This window comes from Geotrypetes seraphini, chromosome 1 (assembly GCF_902459505.1).
Source record: "Geotrypetes seraphini chromosome 1, aGeoSer1.1, whole genome shotgun sequence".
Taxonomy (NCBI): domain Eukaryota; kingdom Metazoa; phylum Chordata; class Amphibia; order Gymnophiona; family Dermophiidae; genus Geotrypetes; species Geotrypetes seraphini.
This window is the reverse complement of record NC_047084.1, coordinates 7,834,852-7,842,581: the sequence shown is the minus strand read 5'-3', so window position 1 is coordinate 7,842,581 and position 7,730 is coordinate 7,834,852. Positions and strand designations below refer to the sequence as shown.

The following is a 7,730-nucleotide window of genomic DNA, read 5'->3' as shown; positions in this document are numbered from 1 at the left end:
GAGTTAGTTGTTTATAGTGTGTATGCTTTCATTCATGCTTTCTTCCCTTAATAAATCATTGAAACTTGACGCTATGGATGTTTTTTATTATAACAAGAAAAGTCAAGGGGGATGTCTTTTCAACCAAAAATAAAGACTTTATTTGAAACAGAAAGGTCCCAACAAGGATCCCAGTTTCAGCGTTTAGAAGACTTCTTCAAGGGACACTATTGGAAAATGGTAACATATATAAAAACAAATTAAAACCATAAACATTACATAAAAGCAGATTGCATATAAATAACAATAAATTATATTAATGAAATGAAAAAAATATATCTGCTATAATAAAACCCTTAGCACTCATACGCACTTCAATCTTCGTGGCTCAGTGCCTCTGTGGTGCTGTGCCCCCGCATGTGCAGTAGAAGAGGCCTGTAGTGATTAGCGATACATGTGGTACTTTCTCCAGAGGCAGTGGCGGTTTGCTATGCATGCGATGATTTCCCCAGCTGAAAAAGCCAGAGCTGCTACCAAAAACAAGAGAGACTTCTCAGATAAGCCTACTTGGGGAAGGGAGCTAGGGGTTCTGCTGGACAGGGGGGAGGTAAAAGTAATGGAGAAGGGCTACTGATGGACAGGAGGAGCAGGGCAGGGGTACTGCTGGACAGGGGAGAGGTAAAAGTAAGGGAGAAGGGCTAATGCTTGATAGGGGGCCCAGGAAAGGGGTGCTTCTGGACAGGGAGGAGGTAAAACGAAGGGAGAAGGACTACTGCTAGACAGGGGGAGCAGGGAAGGGGTGCTTCTGGACAGGGGGGAGGTAAAATGAAGGGAAAAGGGCTACTTCTGGATAGGGGGAGCAGGAAAGGGGTGATGCTGGACAGGGGGAGGTAAAAGGAAGGGAGAAGAACTACTACTGGACAGGGGGGAGCAGCGAAGGGGAAAGAAAGAAAGAAAGAAAGAAAGAAAGAAAGAAAAATGCCTATGTCTACACATCTATTAAGAACATAAGAATTGCCGTTGCTGAGTCAGACCAGTGGTCTATCATACCCAGCAGTCTGCTCACGTGGCGGCCCTCTAGTCAAAGACCAGCACCCTAACTGAGACTAGCCCTACCAGCACATGTTCTTGTTCAGCAGGAACTTGTCCAAGGATTCAAGACAAAGGTAGACAAGTTTCTGCTGAACAAGAACGTGCGCTGGTAAGGCTAGTCTCAGTTAGGGTGCTGGTCTTAGACCAGAGGGCCGCCGCGTGTGCGGACTGCTGGGCATGATGGACCACTGGTCTGACTCAGCAGTTGCAATTCTTATGTTCTTATGAATCCTTGGAGGGTGTTTTACCCTATAACAGCCTCTGGAAAAGCGTTCCAGCTTTCTACTATTCTCTGGGTAAAGAAGAACTTCCTTACGTTCGTATGGAATGTATCCCCTTTCAATTTTAGAGAGTGTCCTCTTGTTCTCCCTACCTTGGAGAGGGTGAACAACTTGTCCTTATCTACTAAGTCTATCCCCTTCAGGACCTTGAATGTTTCGATCATGCCCCCTCTCAATCTCCTCTGTTCGAGGAAGAAGAGGCCCAGTTTCTCTAATCTTTCGCTGTAAGGCAGCTCCTCCAGCCTCTTAACCATCTTATTCGCTCTTCTCTGGAATCTTTCGAGTAGTACCGTGTCCTTCTTCATGTACGGTGACCAGTGTTGGACGCAGTACTCCAGGTGAGGGCGCACCATAGCCTGGTACAGCGGCATGATAACCTTCTGTTTGTGATCCCCTTCTTTACCATTCCTAGCATTCTGTTTGCCCTTTTAGCCGCCGCCGCACATTGCATGGACGGCTTCATCGACTTGTCGATTAGAACTCCCAAGTCTCTTTCCTGGGAGGTCTCTCCAAGTACCGTCCCGGACATCCTGTATTCGTGCATGAGATTTTTGTTACCGACATGCATCATTTTACACTTATCCACGTTGAACCTCATCTGCCATGTTGATGCCCATTCCTCAAGCCTGATTATTTCACGTTGCAGATCTTCATAATCCCCCTGCGTCTTTACTACTCTGAATAACTTCATATCGTCCACAAATTTAATCACCTCGCTCGTCGTATCTATGTCTAGATTGTTTATAAAGATTTTAAAGAGCATGGGTCCAAGCACCGAGCCCTGCGGCACCCCACTGATGACGCTCTTCCAGTCCGAGTATTGTCCATTTACCCCCACTCTCTGTTTCCTATGCTCTAGCCAGTTTTTAATACATGTGAGTATTTCACTCTCGATTCCATGGCTTGCAATTTTCCGAAGTAGTCAATCATGAGGAATCTTGTCGAACGCCTTCTGAAAATCCAGATATACAATGTTGACCAGATCACCCTTGTCTATCTGTCTGTTTACTCCCTCAAAGAAGTGCAGCAAGTTCGTCAAACACGATCTGCCTTTGCTAAAACCGTGCTGACTGGTCCTCGTCAGCCCGTATCCGTCAAGGTGATCAATGATGCAGTCCTTTATCAGTGACTCTACCATCTTTCCCGGTACTGAGGTCAGACTCACAGGTCTATAGTTCCCTGGATCTCCCCTCAAAACTTTCTTGAAATCGGTGTAACATTTGCCTACTTCCTGTCTTCCAGAATCTTTCCTGATTTGATTGACAGATTGGCTATTAGTTGAAGCAGTTCAGCTATGGTCCCTTTCAGTTCCTTGATGACCTTCAGATGGATGCCATACGGTCCTGGGGATTTATTGCTCTTAAGGCTATCAACCTGCCTACACATCTTCTCTAGACTGGCCGTCAATCCTGTCAGCTTTCCATCTTCATTTCCAGCATATAGCCTGATGGGTTTCGGTATGCTGTACAACTTCTTTGGTAAATACAGACGCAAAAAATGTTTTCAGTTTGTCACGATTGCTTTGTCCTCTTTTAGCGCTCCCTTTATTCCATGGTCATCCAAAGGTCCAACCGCTTCCTTCGCGGGTCGGTGCCTCTTAATATATCGATAGAACGGCTTGAAATTCTTCGCCTCCTTGGCTATTTTTTCCTCGTAGTCTCTTTTGGCCCCTTTTACCACCTTATAGCACCTGTGTTGATGTTTGTGCTTGCTCCAGTTTTCATTCGTAATGGGCTAAAAAACTAGTGTGTGTGTGTGTGTATATATATATATATATATACTATATATATAAAATATAAAAACAAATGCATATTAAAATATATGGAAGAAGCCTTTTCCCAATATGGCGCCAAAGCCGAAGAAGGAAGCTGCTCCTCCTAAGACCGAGGCCAAGTCAAAAGCTCTGAAAGCTAAAAGGCCCCTGTTCTAAAAGGGGTGCATAGCCACAGAAAGAAGAAAATCAGGACTTCCCCCACCTTCAGGAGGCCTAAGACCTTGAGAATAAGGAGACAGCCTAAATATCCAAGGAAGTGTGCTCCCAGGAGAAATAAGCTCCATCATTATGCCATCATCAAATTCCCACTGACCACTGAGTCGGCGATAAAGAAGATTGATAACAACAACACACTAGTATTTATTGTTGATATCAAAGCCAACAAGCATCAGATCAAGCAAGCTGTGAAGAAATTGTATGATATTGATGTGGCAAAAGTGAACACACTGATCACACCTGATGGCGAGAAGAAGGCATATGTCCTTCTTGCCCCAGACTATGATGCATTAGATGTTGCCAACAAAATTGGTATCATCTGAGTTTGTTCTGCTAAGAGCTGTACAGAGTGAATTAAAATCAATAAAACCATTTTTGTAAAAAAAAAAAAATAAATAAAAATATGCAATTTCCTATGTTTTTATTTGTTCTTCCATATATATGGAAGAACAAATAAAAACATAGGACATTGTATGAAATACAAAATATCAATAAAACATGAAGAACAATTCCATTAGTGAGATATAGTAGACTTTATTTTTGGTTGAAAAGACATCCCCCTTGCCTTTTCTTGTTGCTCTGTTTGTACCTCAAGGTGAGGGGCTCTTCTGCCTGTCTGTCTGTTTTTTATGATAGCCACAGCAATGTTCCGTATTTTTCACTCCATAATACGCACCTGATCATAAGACGCACCCTAGATTTAGAGCAGGAAAACAAAAAAACATTCTGAATCAAATTCTCCTGTAGCAAGATTTATGATATACTAATCAGTTACATACACAAGTTACGTGTCTGTTAGTTTTGTCTAGGGAAAACCATAAACGCTGCCAGGTCCAAATTTCTTGGTCTATTTATACGACACAAGACCCAGACTAATGAGAAATACTTTTATTATGAAAATAGAAAAATATAATTCACAAGCCAGCTGCAATATCTAAATATTGTTCACAAAATATCTGATTACATAAATGAAACTCAGTACATAATTATCACAATACACTTGTTAGATAACTAAGTAAAACTAATTGTTACACACACTAAACAATTCCTTATAATAATAATAATCCCTGATTAGCAGCAAATGATTACAGATATCAACAAGATAGCTTTACAAACCTTGTCCTATATCACAATCGGATATACTTATCTAACCCCAGCAGATAAGATAATAAGTTCCGTATGCTCACCCTCTGATTAGGCCTCTGGCGAAAATGAGGTGAAATGGAAACTTTCTTGTTAGCTTCAGGAGATGTAAGAAATCCTTTGTTACAGGTACGTGTTTGTCAGCCCCTGGTAAGGCTATAATTCATTGGCAGACAAGTTTCCTTGTAGTGCTGGAATTCAGAGCTGTTTAGAGTCCGATTCACTCTCTCTTAGACAGAGAGTCACACGAGGTAACTGTTCAGGTCTTAATTATTGAAGAAAAGGTTGCGTGCAGGACACCTGTGGTAAGATGTGAGCTTCCTCGCATCCCGACACAGACTAAAAACTAATTAGCATCTTTTCACTTGAATCTCGTCAGATGACTTCCTCGGACCAATTCAGAAACAGAACTTAGATGAATAGCCTTTCTGTGTAAGGTCTCATACAGGCTAGGAGACACAGGCGCCATTAGACAGATAAGAACAGGATAGGAGAATAACTCTCCCAAGAATCACACAGTCTAATTATGAAGACACAGATGGATGTCCTTGAGTAGAATACCATTCTGGTACATACCCAAAATGCATCAGGCAGAAACAGCAAAGATGTGTTCTTCTTTTTCTCTTCTTGCAAAGTTCATGCTGGAAAGATTTCTTGCAGACAATGGTTCAGGCTTGATGATGTCAGAGAGGCCTAACCTTCAGGTGCAAATACGGAAACACCCCTATACTCCCTGCCAAGCTCTGCACCCAACCCCACACTCCTTGCCAGGCTCTGCACCATGTCCCCCCTCCCTGCCAGGCTCTGTACCCTGTCCCCCCTTTGGTGGGCTAGTGGTAGCCCGGGACAGGGCATAGGGCAGGCAGGGACATGCCACAGATGTCAAGGCAGATAACTTATTTTAAAATATGCAATGTCACCTCAGTAACAACAATCTACCTATCAGATCACTTTGTCCATCCTGGCCCCATCCGCACACGTAACGCCCACTTGTTTGCCTTCCCGTCCCTAAAGTGCTGCATCTACAAGAGATTCCTTGACAGATCCCTGGCGTTCCAGGCATGCAAATGGAACAAATGTCTATCCACTCTCATCTCTAATTCTCCCTCCTACCAAACTTTCAGGAAGTCAATCAAAACTTATCTCTTTGACAAATATCTCTGAGTCCCGACCTCCTTGTAACTCTACTTTTAACTATGCCTTGTACCTCCCACCTTCCTGTACCTCCCACCTACCTGCCTCCTCCCTACTTGCACCTCCTACCTACCTGCACCCGACTTCCTAAGCCACGCCGATTGACTTGTTTATAACCTCTCTATCTCCTTCTTGCCTGCTCCCGACTTGCTAAGTTATATTGATTGATTGACTTATTTGTAAATTTTGCTGTAGATGTACAGTCTCTTGTCATGTAAACTGCTCTGAACTATTCTGGTACTGCGGTATAGAAAAATAGACAAATATAGTGTAAAATATAGACAGCAGATATAAATTCTCATAACTGACACATTTTGATCACTAAATTGAAAATAAAATCATTTGTCCTACCTTTATTGTCTGGTGATTTCTTTCTTTCTTTCCTCAGGCCCAACAATTGTTCTCCCTCCCTCCTTCCTATATCCCCCTCAATGCTTTCCAGCCTTTATCCTCTTCCTCCCTCTGTTGTCTGGTGATTTCTTTCTCTCTTTCTTTCCTTCCTCAGGCCGAACAATTGTCCCTTCCTCCTTCCCTCATATATTCCCCTCACTGCCCTCCAGCCTTTGTCCTCTTCCCCCCCCCCAACTCAGGCCGAACAATTATCTCTTCCTCCCTCCTCTTCTGCCCCCCCAAGCCCTCTTGCCCGCTGGATTTAATTACATCCCGCTGCTACCGCTGTGAGGTCATGTCGATGAAGCAGCAGTGGGGGGAGGGGAGGAGACTCCTGGCTCAGCAAGCAGCACAGCACCGGAATGGAAGAAATGGAAGGAATTGCTGGGAAGGGCCAGGCAGGTGCAGCGATTGTACGCCACCTGCCCAAAAGCCTTATACCCGACATCAATTCTGACTTCAGCGAGAAAGTCCAGGCCAGCCATTGACATCAGGGGTAATGCTTCTGGGCCGTTCCCTTCCTCTACTTTCGGCGGCAGCAAACGACCATCAGCAGTAGCGGCGGCGGTGGCCGAGGGACAGGCGGTGATCAAAAAAAGGTAATGGGAGGGGGGATTTGGGTATTCACTCCATAGGACGCACCCTTTTTCCACTCAATTTTGGGGGAGGGAAAGTGTGTCTTATGGAGCAAAAAATACGGTAATAACATAATTGGGAGTATACTGTACAATTAACAATTACAACTTGCAATTTGTTTTCTAAATAAAATCTAAAAATACCCCTTACTGATCAGCTAGACTTAGACATACTGAGGTTGTTTTTTTTTTGTTTTTGTTAGTCTTTATATCACAAATGCACAGACAGGACCTGTGGAAGTCCCTATACATCCCAACATTTGCTCGACTTTGAGGGCTCCTGTACAAGCTCTTTCCCCCTACTTTTATCACAGCATGACTTTTCTTTGTACCAAGCTCCTTCTGTGAATGTCTAGTGCTGTGAACTGTTAGATTGTCCTTATCATTCTGAGTTCTCATTCTCTCCATAGAAAATGGAAACAACAATTCTTTACTATCATCACTACCAAGTGTACTAAACAGCATGACAAAGCGTGATCCTTATGGCAAAGTTTCACTATTTCTACATGGTTAAACAACTGTGTGCTTTACTCAGGTTAATATCCTGTCAGTGTTGCAATACATGGTAAGCTCCCCCAGGTTCTTCTTAGAGGATGGGCAGGAAGGATGCATTGCCCCAGGCCAAAAAGGAGTGACCATACATGTGCCTGGACTCTTAAGCCACCATCCAGTACCTTCCCCATACCGCCCCAGTTCCTATCAGTCATCTGATTCACTTATCCTCTCCCACATGTCTGCCCTCCCCCCTCCCCCAGCAATGTATTTATATTTGGAAACTGTGCCACTTGTTGGAAAGTGGATCTGCACTACAGGTTGTTGGTGTTGGGGGTTTTTTCTCTCTGCATTGATGATTGTTTGAAGAAGTCCCTCCCAGGGCACAGATTCCAAGATAAGTACATTGCTGCCTTTTTATACTTTTGAATTGCTGTTTTTGGCTTGTGGAGTTTTTTGAGAGATCTGTGATTGTGTTGTTCCCAACCACTGAATGTATGGGTTTAAGTTTTCTGAGGTCTCTTTTTCTCCATA

At 43.5% G+C, this 7,730-nt stretch overlaps 1 pseudogene; it reads left to right on the top strand.

Annotated features, from left to right (window-relative positions):
* Window positions 1-3,195: 3,195 nt before the first annotated feature.
* Window positions 3,196-3,744, top strand: LOC117352685 (annotated as a pseudogene).
* Window positions 3,745-7,730: the final 3,986 nt, after the last annotated feature.